Here is a 23,131-nt window from a genome sequence, read left to right as displayed (position 1 = left end):
GTGAGGGTGCCCGGGGGGGGCGATGGGTCAGGCCGCCCGTGCGAGGGGGTGGGCGGGTCACGGCACCGGGCGGGCGGGCGGGAAAGGGCGCCGGGGTGGGCGGGCGAGGGCGCCCAGGCGGGCGGGTGAGGCTGGTGAGGGCGTCGGGCGGGCGGGTGTGGCGGGTAAGGGCGCCAGGCGGGCGGGCGAGGGCGGGCGGGCGAGGGCGTCTGGCGGCCGGGCGGGTGAGGCGGGTGAGGGCGCCGGGTGGGCGGGCGGGCGAGGGCGCCCGGGCGGGTGAGGTGGGTGAGGGTGCCGGGCGGGCGGGCGAGGGCGCCCGGGCGGGTGAGTTGGGTGAGGGCGCCGGGCGGGCGAGGGCGCCGGGCGGGCGGGCGGGTGAGGGCGCCCGGGCGATTCTCGGAATCGCCCTGCCGCCCGGGCGATTCCCGGAATCGCCCTCACTCGCCCGGGCGCCCTAACCCGCCCGCCCGCCCGGTGCCCTCTGTCACGCCCCCAATCTTTTTTTCGTTTATTGGGCGGGTGCGGCACTACCAACGCTCACCTTTTAACCGGTTTATGTTGTAGACTACGCCTTTAACCAAGATAACCGAACATTTAACCGATATCTTATACACATATAATCTTTAATCTTCGTTCTTCAACTTAAACATACATAACAGGTTTATGTAAATTTAAACCAAACAGAAATAACACATATATGTAAATGGGAGGGGCAACTCCCAAACGAGTTCGCCCATATATATTATAATATGATAATTTCCAAAATTACAATGCAAGTGTGCCGGGCAAAGTCCGCGGCCACACTTAATCCTTTTTTGACAAACCCGGCAGTCTGCCGTGCATACAACCTCTACACTATTAACCAAGCGCGCCAGCACTTATATAAACCTGCAGAGTTATATATATACTTCTGTCCACGTATCAGTCCTCTGATCTGTCCACGTGACAGTCCTGTGGCAACCACTGGACTGATATATCAAACCCGACAGCCCACTGTCTATATAACCCTTTTGCGCAGCTTATCAAGTGTACCATGCCCTTATAAAACTGCGCAACGACACATCCAGCTGCTGCACGAGTTCTGCTTGTCCACCGAGACACTCTACTGTGCGTATATAAACTTCTGCACTATCACCTGCGCAGTAATATACCCAGTCTGGCCTCCACGTGTTCTATTCACCTGTCGTATCTAGAACTGCATACGCAACCACATTCCGCGTGAGATACTTCCACCAACTGCATAAGCTTTTTACATCTCAGTCGTATGACCAATTGCGTAATTAATTCAGCCAGAACCCGAGAGCCTGTTCTCACATAAAGCCTCTGCGCATCGGTCCAAGAGAGGACACCCAAACACTGCGCAATTATATGTTTGAACCACTGCTCCAGTTCTGATATAAGCCGTCTCTTAAACCCGCGTTAATCTGACTGCGTTTCGAGTATCAATCTCTGTGCTTTCACCATGCAATGCGCATGAGATATGCGCATAATTAACTGCTCGGAATATCAAGAGACCTCGTCATTCGTTGATCGATCCGAATGGCATTTCACCGTGCCATATTTATATACGCATTATCATTCCTTCGAGGGACGCGTGCCATCATAGCCGACTCCCCAAATCCATGACAACACGCCACATCTACAATGTCGGCCCGATTTAATAATCGGTCTTTACTCCATTCATTCCCCATCGATACATACATGCTTTCCTTCATATGCTTTACGCCTTCCACGTCAATTACATATAAGTTCATACATGCATATATTGTATTTTATTTAATTCAATTCACGTACATATAACCGCCATTATATGTTCTTCAACCCATACATACGTTAGTCCTTCGCCATGTGTCAACGTATTTTGTCCCATACGCATCCTTCTTAATGGCTGCTCCATATAACATATGTCGGCTCTCATTTGTCTTATTCATATACGCCCTTTTCATATTTTAATGGCTGTCCCATACTCCATATAAAGCCACGTATATTTATTTTATTTCATTTCTTTTTATATCGGCTCCATTTTATAACATATACGTTCCTTGTAATGGCCGCCCATTATATAAGCCCCGTATATATATTATTTCCACATATCATATTCTATTCACGCACATATTCATATGTGCGTTCAGCCATATAACATGTAGCTTCGCCCAGCACTTAGCTATATCGATTATCATGTGCGCTCATACCACATATGAGCTCCATTATCGTGTTTCTCCATATATCGTTCGACACTTGGCCACATCTCGGCCAATGTGTCTCCATATATCTCGTCGCACTGTTCTTCCGCACGGCTCGCCTGTTCGTCTTGTCCATCACACCGAACCATGGTTTGCCATGCCCAACCGCCAAGTTTGGGTGACCGCACCGCTAGCTCGGGTGTCCGCACCACAACTTCTGGCTCTTCCAAGTGTCGGAGGTTCGCCCCTCGTCGTGTCGGAACGCGCCCGTCGTCGTGCACGAGGGCGCCCGCCCATCGTGCACACCTGCCCGAGACTCAAGGGCGTCACATTCTCCTCCACCTGAAGTCGTTGTCGTCCTCGACAACACACCATCTTAGTAGCTCTCCACCAAGACTGCATCGACCATGATGTAGACTCCTCCATATGAGGCAACCATCACTGCAACATATACAAGGCCCATCTCCATCAAGTCATCACCATCGTGACCCCATCACCTCAAAGTGTCTCATCGGTCCTCCGCATCAAGTTACTCTTCCAAGCCATGATCCCATGCACGTACCTTGGAAGTATGCATCCCATACTACATCAAAGTCACCTGACCTCAGCTCCTCAATGCATCAGACTTCTAAGCTACCATATATGATGTCCCAAAAGTCACAACGATCTCATGTCATCATGAGCTCCTCTACCGAATGTCCACCAAGACTACCTCTTGGTCTCGGCCATGAGAAGTCCATCTAGCATCATCCAAGTAATCAATCTCTCAATGTGCCCCATTCAGGTCCATGAAGCCCTCTTCATCATCTGCAACGTGCCATCCTCAAGTCTCCAATCTGATGTCCATGACTTTGTTGCCCATCAAGTACATCACAACATCGGTCATCATCATCCAAGCTGCAATCTTTGGTTTAGTGAACTCGGTCACCAACCATCATCATGTCATCATAAGTCCCTTCTCCATAGCTCCTCCACCAAAGGTTCACCAAGACTACCTTTCGGTTTCGGCCATGAGAAGTCCACCCAAGGGTGTGCCCTCCAATCAGTCCATGAGTCATGCCGGGCACTTAGCCATGTGGCTAAAGCATGACCCAATCATCCACAACGATCATCAAGTTCCACCCTTGTCTGGGGGTCTTGCACCTTCCATCTCAAGGTAGCAAGCATCCTCAACAAGTCCTTCAGCAGGTAACGACCCTTGCATCTCCATACAAGGCTCCATCATAGTCATCCATGGTAATATGTCTCCATGCTCAGGCAAGCTGATCTTGCCATCCCCTACACATGATCCATCTACCAAATGCCCAAATGAAACACAAGTATCCATACTTACTTCATTAACGTGAGGCTCCTCCATATGAGTGACCTCACCCATCCATGTTGACAAGCTGCACGATCCTGGTTCAACTTGATCACCTTCAAGTTCTGCCTCCATCGAGTCCTCATCATCATTCCCCATTGTCCAGCCAAGTTGAAGAAGCTCTTCTCCAACGGTTTCCTCCAAGGCTTCAAGTTTATCAATGTGAGTGTCCATCCATGATCCTAGTTCAACTTGATTAAACTCAAGTTCAGTCTCCATCATACCCTCATCATCACATGGTCCTTCCATATGAGCATCCTCATCTGTCCATGTCCATGAGTTGTATGATTCGGGCTTAACTTGATCATCTTCAAGTCTAACCTCCATCATAGCCAAGTCCTCGACATCTTCAGTCACCATGACTTCCTCTTCCTGGTCTGCAACCTCATCTATTGCCTGACTGATTTGAAGAAGTCCATCTCGTCCAAGCATCACATCAATGCCATCTGTATTTATCACCACGAAGTCCAGCTGACCTCTACATCTTTCCAACTGTACAGGTACATCTTGTATCATGCCTATTGCCAAGTTCCACGAGGTTATACCCCAGTCCTCCATAAAAGATATCAGCCCCACTTCTTCTATAAACCGTGCCGATATAAGGTTATATGGTCCACCTGAGTTTGCCAACGCTTGAACATCTCTGCCACAAATATTCAAGGTTACAAGACCTCGGCTGTTCTCCATAATTTATCTTCACTTGTCAACTGTCAGCTCTGACCGAGCTCTGATACCACCTGTCACGCCCCCAATCTTTTTTTCGTTTATTGGGCGGGTGCGGCACTACCAACGCTCACCTTTTAACCAGTTTACGTTGTAGACTACGACTTTGACCAAGATAACCGAACATTTAACCGATATCTTATACACATATAATCTTTAATCTTCGTTCTTCAACTTAAACATACATAACAGGTTTATGTAAATTTAAACCAAACAGCAATAACACATACATGTAAACGGGAGGGGCAACTCCCAAACGAGTTCACCCATATATAATATAATATGATAATTTCCAAAATTACAATGCAAGTGTGCCGAGCAAAGTCCGCGGCCACACTTAATCCTTTTTTGACAAATCCGGCAGTCTGCCGTGCATACAACTTCTACACTGTTAACCAAGCGCGCCAGCACTTATATAAACCTGCAGAGTTATGTATATACTGCTGTCCATGTATCAGTCCTTTGATCTGTCCACGTGGCAGTCCTGCGGCAACTACTGGACTGATATATCACACCCGACAGCCCGCTGTCTATGTAACCCTTTTGCGCAGCTTATCAAGCGTACCATGCCCTTATAAAACTGCGCAACGACACATCCAGCTGCTGCCCGAGTTCTGCTTGTCCACCGAGACACTTACTGTGCATATATAAACTTCTGCACTATCACCTGCGCAGTAATATACCCAGTCTGGCCTCCATGTGTTCTATTCACCTGTCGTATCTAGAACTGCATACGCAACCACATTCTGCGTGAGATACTTCCACCAACTGCATAAGCTTTTTACATCTCAGTCGTATGACCAATTGCGTAATTAATTCAGCCAGAACCCGACAGCCTGTTCTCACATAAGCCTCTGCGCATCGGTCCAAGAGAGGACACCCAAACACCGCGCAATTATATGTTTGAACCACTGCTCCAGTTCTGATATAAGCCGTCTCTTAAACCCGCCTTAATCTGACTGCGTTCCGAGTATCAATCTCTGCGCTTTCACCATGCAATGCGCATGAGATATGCGCATAATTAACTGCTCGGAATATCAAGAGACCTCGTCATTCGTTGATCGATCCGAATGGCATTTCACCGTGCCATATTTATATACGCATTATCATTCCTTCGAGGGACGCATGCCATCACAGCCGACTCCCCAAATCCATGACAACACGCCACATCTACAATGTCGTCCCGATTTAATAATCGGTCTTTACTCCATTCATTCCCCATCGATACATACATGCTTTCCTTCATATGCTTTACGCCTTCCACGTCAATTACATATAAGTTCATACATGCATATATTGTATTTTATTTAATTCAATTCACGTACATATAACCGCCATTATATGTTCTTCAGCCCATACATACGTTAGTCCTTCGCCATGTGTCAACGTATTTTGTCCCATACGCATCCTTCTTAATGGCTGCTCCATATAACATATGTCGGCTCTCATTTGTCTTATTCATATACGCCCTTTTCATATTTTAATGGTTGTCCCATACTCCATATAAAGCCACGTATATTTATTTTATTTCATTTCTTTTTATATCGGCTCCATTTTATAACATATACGTTCCTTGTAATGGCCGCCCATTATATAAGCCCCGTATATATATTATTTCCACATATCATATTCTATTCACGCACATATTCATATGTGCGTTCAGCCATATAACATGTAGCTTCGCCCAGCACTTAGCTATATCGATTATCATGTGCGCTCATACCACATATGAGCTCCATTATCGTGCTTCTCCATATATCGTTCGACACTTGGCCACATCTCGGCCAATGTGTCTCCATATATCTCGTCGCACTGTTCTTCCGCACGGCTCGCCCGTTCGTCTTGTCCATCGCACCGAACCATGGTTTGCCATGCCTAACCGCCAAGCTTGGGTGACCGCACCGCTAGCTCGGGTGTCCGCACCACAACTTCCGGCTCGTCCAAGTGTCGGAGGTTCGCCCCTCGTCGTGTCGGAACGCGCCCGTCGTCGTGCACGAGGGTGCCCGCCCATCGTGCATGCCTGCCCGAGACTCAAGGGCGTCACACCCTCGCCCGCCCGGCGCCCTCACCCGCCTCACCCGCCCGGGCGCCTTCGCCCGCCCGCCCTCCCGACGCCCTCGCCCGCCCGCCCGACACCCTCACCCGGCTCACCCGCCTGGGCGCCCTTGCCCGCCCGGCGCCCTCACCCGCCAGGGCGGGCGGGCGGGTGAGGGCGATTTCGAGAATCGCCCGGGCGGTAGGGCGATTCCGGGAATCGCCCGGGCGGCAGGGTGATTCCGGGAATCGCCCGGGCGCCCTCACTCGCCCGCCCGCCCGGCGTCCTCACTCGCCTCACCGGCCCGGGCGCCCTCGCCCGCCCGCCTGGCACCCTCACCGCCTCACCCGCCTGGGCGCCCTTGCCCGCCCGACGCCCTCACCCGCCCGGGCGCCCTCTCCCGCCCGCCCGCCCAGCGCCCTCACCCGCCTCACCCGCCCTGGCGCCCTCGCCCGCCCAGCGCCCTCACCCGCCCTGGCGCCCTCGCCCGCCCGGCGCCCTCACCCACCCACCCCGCCTGCCCCCGCCCGGGTGCCCTCACCTACCCACCCGGGCGATTCCCGAAATCGCCCTGCAGCCTGCCGGGCGGGTGGCGCTGCCTCAGTCGCGCCACCCTGGCGGCCCGCGCCCCTGCCCGGCAGGCGGCAGGGCGATTCCGGGAATCGCCCTGCCGCCTGCCGGGCGGGGCGCAGGCGGCCCGGGTGGCGCGGCGGAGGTAAGCGTCACCCGGGCGGCCCGCGCTACCACCCGGTAGGCGGCAGGGTGATTCTCGGAATCGCCCTGCCTCTTGCCGGGTGGGAGCGCGGCTGAGGCAGGGTGGGTGAGGGTGCCCGGGGGGGCCGGCGAGTCAGGGCGCCTGTGTGGGGGGGCGGGCGGGTCAGGGCACTGGGCGGGCGGGTGGGTCAGGGCGCCGGGCGGGCGGGCGAGGGTGCCCGGGTGGGCGGGTGAGGCTGGTGAGGGCGCCAGGCGGGCGGGTGTGGCGGGTAAGGGCGCTCGGCGGGCATGCGAGGGCGAGCGGGCGAGGGCGTCCGGCGGCCGGGCGGGCGAGGGCGGGTGAGGCGGGTGAGGGCACCGGGCGGGCGGGCGGGCGAGGGCGCCCGGGCGGGTGAGGGTGCCGGGCGGGCGAGGGCGCCCGGGCGGGTGAGGGTGCCGGGCGGGCGGGCGAGGGCGCCCGGGCGGGTGAGGCGGGTGAGGGCGCCGGGCGGACGAGGGCGCCGGGCGGGCGGGCGGGTGAGGGCGCCCGAGTGATTCCCGGAATCGCCCTGCCGCCTGAGCGATTCCCGGAATCGCCCTCACCCGCCCGAGCGCCCTCACCCACCCGCCCGCCCGTTGCCCTCGCTCGCCCGGCGCCCTCACCCGCCTCACCCGCCCGGGCGCCTTCGCCTGCCCGCCCTCCCGACGCCCTCGCCCGCCCGCCCGACACCCTCACCCGCCTGGGCGCCCTTGCCCGCCCGGCGCCCTCACCCGCCCGGGCGGGTGGGCGGGCGAGGGCGATTCCGGAAATCGCCCGGGCACCCTCACCCGCCCGCCCGCCCGGCGCCCTCGCCCGCCTCACCCGCCCGAGCGCCCTGGCCCGCCCGCCCTCCCGACGCCCTCGCCCGCCCGCCCGGCACCCTCACCCGCCTCACCCGCCTGGGCGCCCTTGCCCGCCCGGCGCCCTCACCCGCCCGGGCGCCCTCTCCCGCTCGCCCGCCTGGCGCCCTCACCTGCCTCACCCGCCCTGGCGCCCTCGCCCGCCCACCTGCCCGGCGCCCTTGCCCGCCCGCCCAGGCGCCCTCACCCGCTCGCCCGGGTGATTCCCGGAATCGCCCTACCGCCTGCTGGGAGGGGGCGTAGGCCGCCCTGGTGGCGCGGCCGAGGCAGGCGCCACCCGGGCGGCCCGCGCGCGCACCCGACAGGAGGCAGGGCGATTCCCGGAATCGCCCTGCCGCCTGCCTGGCCGGGGCGCAGGCTGCCCGGGTCGCGCAGCTGTGCGGTGGAGCCAGGCGTCACCCGGGCAGCCCGCGCCGCCGCCCGGCAGGCGGCAGGGCGATTCCCGGAATCGCCCTGCCGCCTGCCGGGCGGCCCGCTCCGCCCCCCGGCAGGCGGCAGGGCGATTCCGGGAATCGCCCTGCCGCCTGCCAGGCGAGGGCGCGGCCGAGGCAGGGTGGGTCAGGGCGCCCGGGCTGGTAGGCGGGCGCCGAGCGGGTGAGGGCACGCGGGCGGGCGGGCGGGTGAGGGTGCCAGGCAGGTGAGGGCGCCCGGGCCCGGCGGGTGAGGGCGCTCGGGCCGGGCCGACGGGCGGGCCGATGAGGGCGCCCGGGTGGGGGGGCAGGTGAGGGTGCCGGGCGAGGGGGCGGGTGAGGGTGCCCGGGCCTGGCGGGCGAGCGGGTGATGGCGCCCGGGCCGGGCGGGCGGGCGAGTGAAGGTGGGTGAGGGCGTCGGGGCCGGGGGGAGGGGGGGTTGAGAGGGTTGGGGCTTGGGGGGTTATGTGGGCGCCCGGGCGGGGGGGGGGGGGGGGTTGGCAGGGCTCCCGGGCCGGGTGGGTGGGCGAGTGAGGGTGGGTGAGGGCACCAGGGCCGGGGGGCGGGTGAGGGCGCCAGGGCTGGGTGGGGGGTCGGTTCTGCGGGCGGGTGAGGGCACCCGGGCCAGGGGAGGGGGCCGTTGAGAGGGTTTGGGCACGGGGGGTTGTGTGGGCGCTCGGGCGGGGAGGGTTGCAGGGCGCCCCGGCCGGCGGGGAGGTTGGGAGGGTTGGGGGGGGCGGGGGTTGAGAGGGCACCCGGGCCGGGCAGGGGGAAGGGTGAGGGCGCTCGGGCGGGCATTGGGTTGGGTTGGTAGGGATTAAAGGGGGCAGGGGCGCGGGGTGTGGGTGAAGGTAGTGACGGTGTCGAGAGGGGGGTTAGAGGTAGGGGACGAGTCGGGATGTGGCGCCCACCCTAGCATGTTATGGTTGAAAACAAGTTAAATTTATACTTAGGAAAGAAAAATGATATTCTACCAAAAACATTAATGTGTTTTTTTTCCTCATAAACAACTTTGTTTGACACATAAAAATTTGGTTTTATTAGCATTTTTTTAAAATGTTGAAAATTGACCCTAAAAAAAATAAATCATTATTCCAGTATCATCACTTTCATTTTGAAGCTATATTTTGCACGAAAATTTCATAGTAAAGTTCGTAGTTACTGCCATTTTTAAAACATGTTCAAAATTAACGCCTAAAAAATAAAAACATCGTTCCAGCATACACACTTTTATTTTTTAGCACTGTTTTTTATGTTTTTTTGGGGTTTTTTGGCCAGAGTTCCCGTTTTGAGTTTATAGTTCCCGTTTCAAAGTTTACATTGTTATGAGATTAATTCAAAAACATTGCACTTATTCCACTTGTAACATAATAACTAAAAACGTGCCACTTTTCCATTTCCTTACATGCAACTTTTCAAATTCCTTGCATGAAACCTTTCAAATTCCCTACATGCAACTCTTCAATTCTTTGCATGAAAATAGACATAGATCAGCTACATCCATATTATCATACCACAATACTATCCCATCTACAAATAACATTTTCTTCAAACAAATACTATACTATTACATTTGCATGTAAGAATTTCTTCAAACACTGTACATGCAAACTAATATAGCAAACTATTTGCATACAAGTAAGCATATATCAACTACAACAATACTATTACACAACAATACTATCCCCAACCACAAACAACATACTCATTGGGGCATTTTATCAAACAATTTGTATGCAATTAATCATTGAACCATTTGAGCATTTCATCAAACACTTTGCATGCAAACGAATATAGCGAATGATTCAATGCATATATCCTAAACTGTAGTAGTTAAAGCTATGAACACTAAACAATATGATCAGTGGTATTATCCCTCACTATGGTTCAAGTTTTGAGATTTCATAGATGAAAAGTTATAACAAAATACCAACACAATCCTATTTGGTGCACAATTCTAGGAGTATCTAGAAAGCTCGACTTCCATTGGTCATATCTCCTAAAATATAGCGAATAAATATTTGAAAGTTTTATTAAAATATTAGTGGGATTTCCCCTCATTGTGGAAAAAATTTCATCTCTTGAGAGTGCCCATAAGAAAAGTTATAACAAAAATGTCAATGTGACCTGTTTGAGGCCTGATTTTAGGAGCATTTAGAAGGCTAGACTCCCTCGACTCATATCTCCTATAATATTGCTACCCAATATCTGAAATTTCTACTACATATCAGTGGTATGTCCCCTCAATGTGGACAATTTTTCAGTTTTTGAAAGCTTACAGAGGATGAGTTATTGAAGAAATTCCAACATGACCGGTTTAAAGGTGCATTCAGGAAGGTCGTCTTCCTTAGATCATAATTCCTAAAGTATTCTGAACCAATATCTGAAAAATTTACCACAATATCAGTGGGATTTACCTTCAATATGGACAAATTTAAACTTCTAATATGCCACAGAAGAAAATTTATAATAGATATGACAGAAAGGTCTAAAATCTAACGTTTGTTCTTGATTTCACCTATGATAGAGCCCATCTAGTCCAAGTGTTTGAACCATGCTCTAATACCACTCTGTGACACCTTCCAGGGTAAATGTGCATATATAAAACATAATAGAAACATAAATACAATAAACATATCAACCATCAAAATCCATATATACCTCAGTACATTTGCACATGAAAATCAAGGGTATGAATTTTTTCATTAATAAATGCAATGAACCAACTGGTGATGGGACTACCATGTTCCACTTGACCATAGATTGGTTGAGTCAAGTCCCTCTTTAGCAAATCACCCCCATGCCATATTCCAAGCATGAATGTGGGATCTCATAGAACTCATCCAGGGCTTCCAAAGGCCACCCACATTAACCCATCAAACAATGATTCCAACTCAGGTCATACATCACGAAAAACCATCATTAGATTGGTCTCCATCAAAGCCTTCCAGAGCGTTTTTCCAACCAAGGCTTCCAGAACTAGTAACTCAACCCATAGCTTATACAGGGCTTCCAGAGCATTTTTCCAACCAAGGCTTCGAGAACTAGTGTTACATAACATTTTGTCACTATCCTTGTACTCCCCATTCCTCGATCTTGGAGGACCTCTACAGTGGCCCTCATATGTTTACCTGCCATGAAGAACATGTCCCTACATCCCTCTTCATCTGCAGAACATTTCCCTCTTACATCATTTTCCAAGAATATTCTTTCAAGCTCAGTTTTCAAGACCAGCACTAGCACTCAGTTTCTTCCTTGTGCCGATTTGCAGAGTCTAACACTGGGCTTGGTGCCGAATGACGCTAGTCAACCATTCATGACCCATGCTGACCCTCTTTTGGCAAGTGTTCAAAAATGGAGTCGAAGCTTCCAGGTCTAGAAGCTTCGTGAACGGAAGTCTGGTAAATGGTTGAGCAAGATAGAGCCGAGGGAGACTATTTGGGCTCCTTTCCCCTATTAAAATGGAACAAACCAAAAGGGATAAGGCCTCCCCCACCATAAGAGGATCCATTTCCCCTCTATCAAAGTTATATAAACTCCTCATTTCACAAGCTTAGCTAGCTAATGAAAGGGCTGAAATAATATGCAAATCTTGAGAGCCATATTGAGAACATTAGCCTTCTAGTTTGTGTGTGAAGGGAGAATAAGCTTATAATGTTTGGTTTGGAGAAAAAGGAAAGAGGCCTTGAACTTCCATTGTTTTGAGAGTAAATCATGAGATGCTTATAGTGGTTCTAGAACCTGGACATACCGAAGGGAACCTACAATGTCAAGGCTCTAGTTGTATTTTTCTTTGAATTTTATATTAATACAACTAATGGTTTATTTCCTATATCATGTGTAATATTGCATTTGATAGCTTAAAACTCCTTAACCTTTTAAGTGTATTGAATTTGATTTTATTCTATCACGTTTGTTGTTGTTCCTTGCATGTTTGTTTCAGGTATTCAAATGGAAGGAAGAAAAGGAAGTTGGAGCAAGGAAGCAAGATCACCATTAAGTGGATTAGTGTTATAAGAGGTAGGCCCCCTTATTCAATTCTAATCTATGGAAATTTACATTAGATTGTCTTGTCTGCAGCTAGACCCACTCTCTTGGGCTAGAGGGATCATCTCTGTCCATAGAGAGGATACTCCTACTCCACAAATTGGCGACCATACTGGGGAACCATCCATCTCTTTGGACTGTTTTTAATTTCATGTTTTCTGATAACTTTTCTTGTTTCACTCTTTCTCTTTGATGATCTGTAATTCAAGTCATCTGCTACTTGGATTCTTCAATTTAGAGTGACTGGTCTAGTTCTGGGTTGTGAAATTTTTTATTTTTTCTTGGAATCCCTTGATCGACGCTATTTATTTTTTGACAGTTATGCCAACTGGAGCGAGTTACCTTTAAACAGTCGTGCCATAGTCCCTTCTGGCACTTGTTGCTAGTTAAGCATTCATGCCGATGCCTGTAGATCTAAATCAGTGTTTCCCCTAAATCATAGCAAGTGTATCTTGTCCTCATAGGTTCTAATTCTCAGGTTGTTTTCCTGTATTCTCCCTGGCTAGAATGCTTTGTTAGCTTGATTTGTTTGCTTGATTGGTTTGAGATTTGCTTACTTGATTTTTTGAGTTTTTGGATGGTTTGTGTCCCTAGGGCATCTAGGTAATTGTCCATTCTTTTTTTTCCTGCTCATCAAGTTGAATTGTTAGTTTGTTGCTTAGGGAATTTTGTTTTTGGTCCTTGCATATATCTTGCTTTGGTTTCAATTGAACAAGTCAAAAGTTTCATTTGCTCTTCTCTTGTTGAATGTGTCTTTTCCAAGCATAGATCACATTTCTCGGTTTGTTTTGGTTGAATCTTTGCATTTGATTTGAAAGGAGTTCTTCTTGCCATGCTTTGCATTTGTTTGATGTTTTGGATGTTTGGAAATATTCATTGAAATGTGTATTTGAAAGATTCATTTTAGCATTCCATTGAAGAAAATACATCATTCTAGTTTGATTAATTAATTTGTTCCATTGAATGGCATCTTTGAAAGCTAAAATTACATCATCATGAGCATTTGAAAATGAATGAACTTCTTTTATTCTTGAATGGACTGGTTGAAGTGCATTTGATAGGAAGAGTAGGAAGTGGAAATAATTTTCATTATTTTGTTTTGAAAAGTGAAGTAGTGCAAAGTCATCTTATTTTTGATTTTTTATTTGTTGCATTGATTGTTTTCTCTTCTCTTAATGAGTGTAAACATGCATCGAATTGAAAGGGTTTTGTCTCATATAATTGCACATAGGAGTTTTTCCAGGTGACATCGATAGGGCCTAAAAACTGAGACTTAATTTCAAGGTAAACTTCTAAAATATATTCAATTAACCTAAGGTGAATTGGAAACTAAACAATCACATTTAGAGGTCTAGGCTAGAGATGTGTTCTGATGTCTTTAAACCTAGCAGCTGTCATTCGCTTCAACATTAGACAACGCTAATACAGACTTGTGCTCCCCGTACCATTACGTATATAAAGGGAGACTTCACTAGGTTTTTAATCCTTTACCCGTAGGAAGTTGAGTCTGCCACCTTGTAATGTGATACACCAAACACAACATTCATGGAGATCGCATGCCCGTACTTCTTGATTTGCTGGGAGGTATTTTGCAGTTCACAGTTACCTAGTAATCCATTTTGCCTAGATTATCCTGAGCAGTCATTTTGGTCTTTTTCACTCTTTAAATTTAAAATATCATCAAGCACTTGTCCTTTCAAGCTCGTTCAAACCGAAAGAGACTAGAGTCATCTTTGCCTTTTTCTCAACTCTTAAAACATAAAAAGGCATCAGTCTGTTTCAGCTTCTTAATTATTTTTTTTGCCCATGATCACATCACATTCCTGATAGTCTTACTCTGGACCACATCTTGAGTATATCTATCCCAAATATATTTTTAAAGCCTTGAAATTAATATCTCTTCTCTTTTGTTTGAGACAAAGTCATCGTGGCTAAACCATCAGGTTCACCTCGTTCCTCTTCCTCGCCTTCATCTGGAAGGTCATTCAGAGAAACTTTCCCTAAACTTTAGCAGTCGCTTGAGGATTAAGGTCTTGAACTTCGAATTGTTCTAAGTATTCAACCTGTTAGGGTCCTATAAATTATAGGATCTCAAGGTGATTAAGTATTCTGTATTTGTGATTTCATATTGTATATACATTTCAATATTCAAATGATTTCAAGAAAAATAGAAAAAGAAAGTCAAAAGAGGGTATGTTAGAAAAATAAATAAATAAAAAAAGGAAATACAAACCCCACAAAAGAAAAAATAGAAAATAAGACTGAAAGTGATGCAAGTCCAAGTGCCACTACTCATAAGTTAGATCTTTTATTCCAGTTTCAAAAAAGGATTGTGCGCAAATTGTTCTTAAATGCCACAATGATAGAAATTTTGTTCAGGTCATACAATTTAATCATGACTGAACTCATTTAAATTTATGCTAAATAAATTAGTGAATGAAGGTTTACCAAACAGTTTAAACTTGGTAAATCAGCAGTTAGGTAGAAATAAAATTGAATCAATAGTTTAATCTGAATCAATGGCGAAATAAGTGATAGGATAAGGTAGATATACATAAAAAAAAATGATTTGGGTCTGCTAACTTAAGTGTACCCTGCAAAGCAAGAAGAGCAAATGTTAGCTTAGAAAAAGAATGTAATGCAAAAGGGTGGGTAGAAGCACTATGGTGGTTAGAGGAAAAACATAAAGATTTTATCCTAAAGTCAAATGTCAAGTATTATTTTCATGTGCAGAAGGAAAGACAGAGGATTAAAGTTGTACTCTAAATATTAATATATCAATTCATTTTGGTGTATTAATCCCCATTCCTAAGTTTTAATACCCCAAATTCGCTCCTCTGCTCATATTTTTGTCCACCCACCTATTCCTAAGTTTTGTTACCCCACCATACACTCCAACTATTCCCCACTATGCATTAAATTAATTTCCACTGACCCCACCAAGTGCCTTGTCACGTTACATTAACTCTCCGCCCCGTCTCCCCTCATCTGTGGCCACCTCCCAAGATCTGATGGCCCATGCAGTATTTCGACCCCCCCCCCCCCCCCACCACCATCCAAACTTTACCATCCAGGGGGTCCGAAATTGGCAGTATTCGAAACCACGCCCGCTGCTATGTGTCAACACTATAGCATTTTGGACCCCCTAAGGCGAAACTGTTAACCATCTCCCCCCCTCCAAAAAGCAATTTTTTCACCTCCCGATACCACTCTTTTTTCTGTTGCGCTCCAGCCACTCACCTTCCACCATGTCATTTACCTATTGATTCTGCCAATCACATCTGTTCCCTCCAAAATTAAGCCGTTAAACAATTAAATGGTTTAGCCGTTAATCCAATGGACCTATGCCACCTTCAACAGAAAAACTAGACTATTATATAATTCTCCCTTTCACTAATTAACCGGTTACTTAATTCATACAATGCCACTGTTATTGCTCTATTACAGGTTTGCTGGACCAAACTCCAACATTTTCACTCGCCAGTGACACCGTTCGCTCACTCGTTTTCAGCATATTACCTTTGTTCTGGTCCGCAAATCCTAATTCCTCTCTGTGTATTGAAGCCTGTAATCCAATTTTCACTACCATCCTTAATCTTATCCGAAGATGCCTCCAAAGGACAAGGGACCAGAAGAACCTGTCAATCCTCTGATCTATCCTCCCATTGATTTTCACCACATCCCTTTGGTTGAAAGAGACCAAAAAATCCATGAAATTCTCTATGAATTTGACCTTTTTGAGATATATTTCTATCTTGAGGACAAATATATAAATAAATCCGATGACATTCAGCTGTGGGAATCCAATTTACTCCACTATATTTTTCCCCGTACCCACAACACCCTAGAATTTGTTAGAAAGTGTCATGCATATTACTTGCCAAGCCAAAGGGCCATGATTGCCCCCATTGGAGAAATTTTGTTTACTATCACTCCTCAAGCCATAGACCAAATGATGCAAGCCCCTATAGTAGAGAATGCCACCCCCTTTTCCTATGAAGCACTTGTTTAATTGTACCAGAAATTGGACTTTGCCAAAAGGGCCAAAACCCTTGAGCTTTTCTTAACAGAATATGCGCCATTTCCAAAGAAAACCCTCCCTATCCCTCCTCTATTTTCCCTGACAGAGCCAAGAAAATTATCACAGTCATCTCTTACCTCCTTAGTGCTGACATTATGATACATGTGTTGTACTTGATGGCAACCCACTTGTAGCAGAAAAAATCACTTGTATATGTGTTATAGACAATTTTGTGCCTTACAGCAATAAGCATGAATTGTCAATAATCCAAGGGATCCAAAGTTCCCTAAACATGATGTTCCTACCCCTAGAGGAACAAGGTCAGCAAACCAACAGCTCTCAGATCAGTTCTCCACCTGAAAACACTCAAAAACAAGCAATCCTGAAATCAAAGCAGGTGCTCCACTAGGCTTCTGTGCTGAAACACAATTGCTCCATGGTGTACCTGCGTTGCAAAGCAGGTAGAACAAAGCCCACCTGCGTTGGGCGAGTTTGGACATGTGGCACAGTGAGTCATTGCTTTGGAATCTTCCAAAAATGACACTTGGGTCAGGTATTTCGCCTTGTGATGAGTCAGAGGCTTTGTTTCTCCAAGTGGAAGCAAGGTTCACCAAGTGGACTCAAGAACTGAAGATCAACTGAAGATTAACTGAAGAGAGAGAGGACACAAGGCAGCTACACATCAGTTGCAAGCTGACTCATCCTTTCTCAATTCATCTATATATTGAGCTCTCTCCTATGAGCTCAGGAGGCTGGAATTTGGTGCAAAGTAATGATATGCTGTTGGTTTCATTCTTGAGTTATTGGGTGATTGTTTGAGAGAGGTGAAGAAGAGCAATTCTTTCTGCTGGGAGGTGTTGCTGGGTTGGAGCCTGCAATGGTTGTAATCCTCTCAGAACCTTTATTTCTTCATTAATAAAAGCTATTGAGGTTCTTCTATGTGCTCTTGTTTCAGTTATATATTGTGATGATTGCATGTTTGGTTTACACTAATCCATGAACCAGTTATGATTGCATGCCTCTTGTAGTTTCCTTCTTTGTCATTGTGCAGGATCTCATTGTAGCTGGGCGAGCAGAAGGACAAAGAGCTAGGAACAAGCGGCCAAAGAGGAGAGTTTAGATTCGACATTAAGCGCAAGGCAACGGTTAGTGCTTTCTCCATCCTCTTTTGCTTTCATAAAGAAGTAAACCTTCAGTAGTTTGTTTTACAGTTGTTGCTAAGGAACTGTCACCCTTAGAGTGGGTTAGGGTCATCCGAGTCGGATACTTTTCCCTACAACAAACTGGCGACTCCACTGGGGATCGTATCCGTTTGATTGTGTTTGTAGTATCTTTGCTATTCATTTCCTGAACAAAAGAGTACCAAATCGAAAAGCTTTTGACTATATCAAAAGCGAAGTAGAGGGCAGCTACTCTTGCTCATTTTCTGAGCAGATTCATGATTTGAAGAGCTGATCTACAAAGATCCTTGTAAGCTCTTAGTGATAGCTTTGTACCTTCTAAATCATCCCTTTGAGTATGCTTGACTGAATGCTTCTGATTTGAGCAAAAACCATGCATTTTTGAGAAAATTATGACCCGGAAACTGTGAAAACGCAACTCTCGTTTTCCAAAGCAGGTAGTACACAGGCTACCTACTTTGCAACGCAGGTCCCGAACTAGCTACCTGCGCTGAGAGCCAGTTTGACTATGCAGAGCCTGCGTTGACCCAAATTTGCTTAGTGCATTTGGGGTTTCCTCCTTTCTCTTGCCTGTTTTCGCTTAGTTTTGCTGCTAGGTGTCAGTCTTGTGCCTGTTTTGAAACCAATATTACTTGCCATCATTCCGCCTCTGTTATATAACAAAATTGTACTTGTTCTTTGTATTTCTTACATCATTTACAATTTCCCATAACGAAAGTGAACTAGTCTTGCTTTGGCCTCTTAGATCTGAACCCGTGTTAGGCGTTTTGCTGGTCTAAAGAGTTAGCTTGTTTGCTGTCCATAGCTGATTAGTCTTTTTACTTTCGTCATTATGGTTTGATTTCATGTATTTCCAGTGATTAAACAAGTAAATCTTAAGGTGTCTTTTGATTTTGGACAAGCTTGTTTGTTTTCACTTTAAATTGAAATCAAAGTTAAATAACAACTTTCTTTTTGTAATACATCAACATTAAGAAAGGGAAAAGAAAATACATGCATTGTGCATTTTGCATTTGAAAAAGTTTGCATGATGATTTAGGAGAAAGTGCATTAGTTTGTGCTGTATGAACTATGTGAAAAGATATGCCTTTCTTCTCCCTCAGTAGTTAAGATTTTCATCAGTCAAAAAGATTTGAAAAAGCTTGCTTCTCATCTTAGGCTGCATTTAGGAATTTGTCATATACATCTCGTGGTGATCCTTAAAGGCAAACTGCTAAACAAGATCAACATTAAAATAAATTCAATTTACATAACAACGCTTTGTAACATAACGCAAACACATAGAGGTCTAGGTAGAGACGTGTTCCGGCGTCGTTAAACGTAGTGACTGTCGATCTCTACGAAGGTGGGTGATTCCTCCTGAGAGTCGGTGGCACTAATACGGACTTGTGCTCCCACGTACCGTCGCGTATATATTGGGAGACCCCTATAGGAACAAAGCCTTTATCCATAGGAATCCGTGTCGGCCGCCCTACTGATCGCGATGCAGTGAACACAGCATTCACGAAGATCGACCACCCGTACCGTAAAACGTATTCTGTGGTTTCGCGAAAAGTTTGGCACACCCTCTGCCTAGAACTCCAGAGTAGTTTCTTTTGGCCTTTTTCAAACTCTATAACTGAAAAAGTCCATCCGAGCATTTCTCACTTCGGGCTCGTTAAAACATCGAAGGAGACTAGAGTCATCTTTAGCTTTTTCTCGACTCTTAAAACATGAAAAAGCAAAGTTATGTCTAAAGCGTCGTTAATAAAATTTATTTTAAACGGAACATTATCACCTCCTATTCCTGCGTTGATCTTCGAAGTTAGTCTTTTGGCATCGTAAGTTCTTGTAGAATCGCTAAAATCTTTTGGATAGACTCAAAATGTCTGAACAACCGTCAACATCTAGGACTGTGTCATCCGACACAGCAACAGCAGAGCCTCCTGCTGCTACTCCAACGATGTTTGCTGGTATACCATCTGTCCCGGCAAATTGTCAACAACAAGCCGGAGTCCCATCAGGGACAACAATATGGTTAGTTCCTATTGCTTCATCCGGATTATCATCTGGTACTTCTTATGTTGAAACTCAACAAATTGATCCAATGTGTCTTCAAAGGCCAATCTTCCCTTTAAGTACTGGATTTCCACCATGTGGAGGGCAGTATGCTCTTTCATTGTTCCCTCCCGGAGAACAACCATATGGGAGTTTACAACAAAGTTCAGGTCAAACTGGAATCACATCTAGCGGTTGGGTACCAATACTGCCTCAACAACCAGGAGTTGTATCTTCAATGCAACCAGTACACCCTGTGTCGAATATTACCACCACTCCTGCTATGGTGAATGCGTTGCATCAATCACAATCTCAGGGTAGTGCCTCCTTATCTGGAGCGACTCAGGCTCAAACAAGTACTATGACTCCTCATCTTGGTCAATCATCCAATATTGGTCAACAACAAATGGTCCAACAACCAGAGCTGGTTCAATCTCAACAACCGCCTTTCCAGCAATCATATCAAGGACCTGAGCAACAAGTCTTTGTAAGTAATGGGCAACCATGCTATAATGGTTACGCCCATCAACCTTGTCAAAGTTGTCAGCATTATGCTGGTCTGCAAAGACCCATTGCTCAGGCGATACCATCTTATCCTGGATATGCTCCGCCTAATCTGAACCATCAGTTGCCTTTTGTAGCAACTCTAGAATTACCAGATCTAAACCGGCTGACGAATGATCCAATTGCTTACGCCCCTTGGTGGCCAGCGATTCCGCATAAACTTCCGTCGGACATTCCTAAATTCAATGGAAATCCAGGTGAAGACCCGTCGAATCACGTCATGACTTTTCATCTGTGGTGTTCATCGAACACTCTAAACGATGATTCGATAAGACTTCGCCTCTTCCAGAGGACATTGACAGGTCCAGTGGCTAAATGGTATATTGAATTGCCAAGAGCCTCTTTCGACAATTTCAGCTCCTTAGCCACGACTTTCTTAACCCATTTTCAATTACCGATAAGGTATGAAACGGGAACAGAACTCCTTACCAACTTCAAACAGACAATAGCCACTCACATATCTGATCATATACATGAGTGGCGACGTCGTCGTAGGATGGTGAAAACTTACGTTCCCGATCAGCTGTTAGCTGAATGGTTTATAAAGTCGTTACTTCTGGCTATAACGGAAGATGTGGCCAAGGGAGGAGTCGTAACAGAGGAGCAAGTCATCGCTCGTGCTCAATACTTAGACTTAGTATATACTCAGTCGGGCACGCTCTACGACAAAATACCTGACGCCCCTAGACCTGAATTTTCAATTCCTCCCCCTCCTAAATCGGATACTAACTCTCACGCCAGTAATGGCGTGACTGGCAAACGCAAAATTTCTAGTCAAAATGCAAATGAGGAACTTCTTGCCTCAGAAGTAAATGCCATGTCGACCGACAAGGACAAACAACTGAAGCAACCAGGGGGCAAGAAGAAAAAGAAAAGGAAAGGGAAACCCCCGACAGGGTGTCATATATGCGATGAGGATCATTGGACGAAAGATTGTCCACATATAGCTGAAGTTAAGAAACTCTTCAAGAGTTCAAAAACCCCAGCAGTGTTGACTGATCCGTTTCCTAATCCAGGTCAAAATCTGGTTACTAATCAAAATGCTTCCCGATCCCAAGTGCTTATGTTGTCTACCTCAAAGCAGCAGAATAATGCTTTGACAAGGAATAAAGATTACAGGAATCCAAAGCAGTTGAACAACAAGGCAAATAAACAACCTAGTAGTTCAACAACAACTTTGACCAAAGTCGTGCCACCCATCATTCCTGAACCAATGATAGAGTCGCCAAAGGGAGTAGTACACAAATCGACATTTAATCCTCGTGCAAAAATAACACAGGGTTACAATATAATAGAGGACCTGGCTCAACCATCGTCTGCTATGTCGACGCTTGAGGTACAGCAAAATTGCACCTCCCAAGAGCAAGCTTTATTATCAGCCATTGGTGGGATAGGCCCAATGGATTCCAATCTTGTGGCCTTTGATCATAAAGGATATGACCCTCAGTTACCAGCTCAACTCACTTTCCTTATTCAAGTGAAAGCCCTCAACAAAACTGTTCATCGAACAATTATTGATGAGGGGGCATCTACATGTCTTATGTCGATGAGTTGCTGGAAAAATTTAGGCTCACCACCCTTGTCGAAATCGTCAACGACGTTAAAAGCATTTGATGGATGATCATATACTCCATACGAGATTTTAAATAACTTGCAAGTTGAACTGGGGGGCAAAACAGTAGAAGTTGATGTTGAAGTAATCGACGGAAACCTCGATTACAACATCCTACTGGGAAGACCTTGGATATATGCCATGGCTGCAGTTGTGTCGACCTACTTCAGGAGGATTGTATTTCCTTTTCAAGGAAAAATTACAATCGTCGACCAACAAACATTTCTCCCCAACAGTTCTCAAGTTACGGGAAGCAGCACAATGATCCATGAAAGTAATCAATCGCTCCAAAATATTGGAGTAGGTCTCCTAAAAGACCCTGCCTTAATGGGTACTTTTGCCCTACCGCCGACGAGTAATCTGGCGGAAGTAGCCACAGTGGAAACCTACAATATGAAATCTTCTATATCCAACGGATTCGGAAGATTCCTAAATATTTTGTCAGCATGGATCATCGCCCTAATGGAAATACTGTAAATACAGTGGGCTCCGAGGACGGTTCTTATCTCATGTCAACCTCGTTTAAAAAATGAAACAAATCCCCTTTTCAAAATTCAAAGGTAAACCTTCATTCCAACCACCAAGTTGAATGCAATGAAGCTTGGGGGGCACCCTCCTTTGACATGCGTTATTATGATGCTGGGGGCATGCAAAATCGAGCAGTTTTAGCAATGTTCATGCTCGTTAAAAAATAAACGCAAGAATCCGAGCAGTTTTAGCGCATAGTTCATGCTCGTTAAAAAATAAACATAAGTTGTGAGCAATATTCCCCTAGAGTTCAAGCTCACCCAGAAAAAATGAACCGGTAAATAACCTTGGTAAATGTAACCTTTGACTGCCATATTAAAAGCCCTTGGTCGTGTTTATATGCCATCACCTCCATCCGTTCATTTGGCCAATCGTTCATCTCCATATGATTGTTTACCTTCTTTTGAGGAACAGCTGCGAAGAGTGATTTCACTAAGCCATCCTTGTGACACTGCCGTGATTGGAATATTCCAACCTGTACCTGGAATCTGCTGCTATCCCTGTTCATCACTCGTTCCTCAAAAGACAAGTCTTCTTTGAGCTCTTTTCACTGACTCGTAAAATATGAAAAGTTTGCCGAGTTTTGGCCTTCCAGCTCGTTAAAGCGACCGGAAAGCTATCCCTCCTCTAGATTTTAATCTTTTTGGACCTGAGGGATTATTGCACAAAAAGATCGAGTGCTTGTTTGTTCGGCTCGTTAAAGCAACCGAAAATTCATCCCTTCTGTATTGTTTTAAACTTTTTCGGACTTAAGGGATTAGATGACGAAAAAGGAATTTTGGAGTTAACTTTTCGTACCTTTTCAGACTCTCTAAAAATGAAAAGGACCGAGTTTTC

This window comes from Pinus tabuliformis, chromosome 5_2 (assembly GCF_031772625.1).
Source record: "Pinus tabuliformis cultivar Carrire ecotype Pingquan chromosome 5_2, CPIR1, whole genome shotgun sequence".
NCBI classification, from domain to species: Eukaryota; Viridiplantae; Streptophyta; class Pinopsida; order Pinales; family Pinaceae; genus Pinus; species Pinus tabuliformis.
This window is presented reverse-complemented; position numbering follows the sequence as displayed.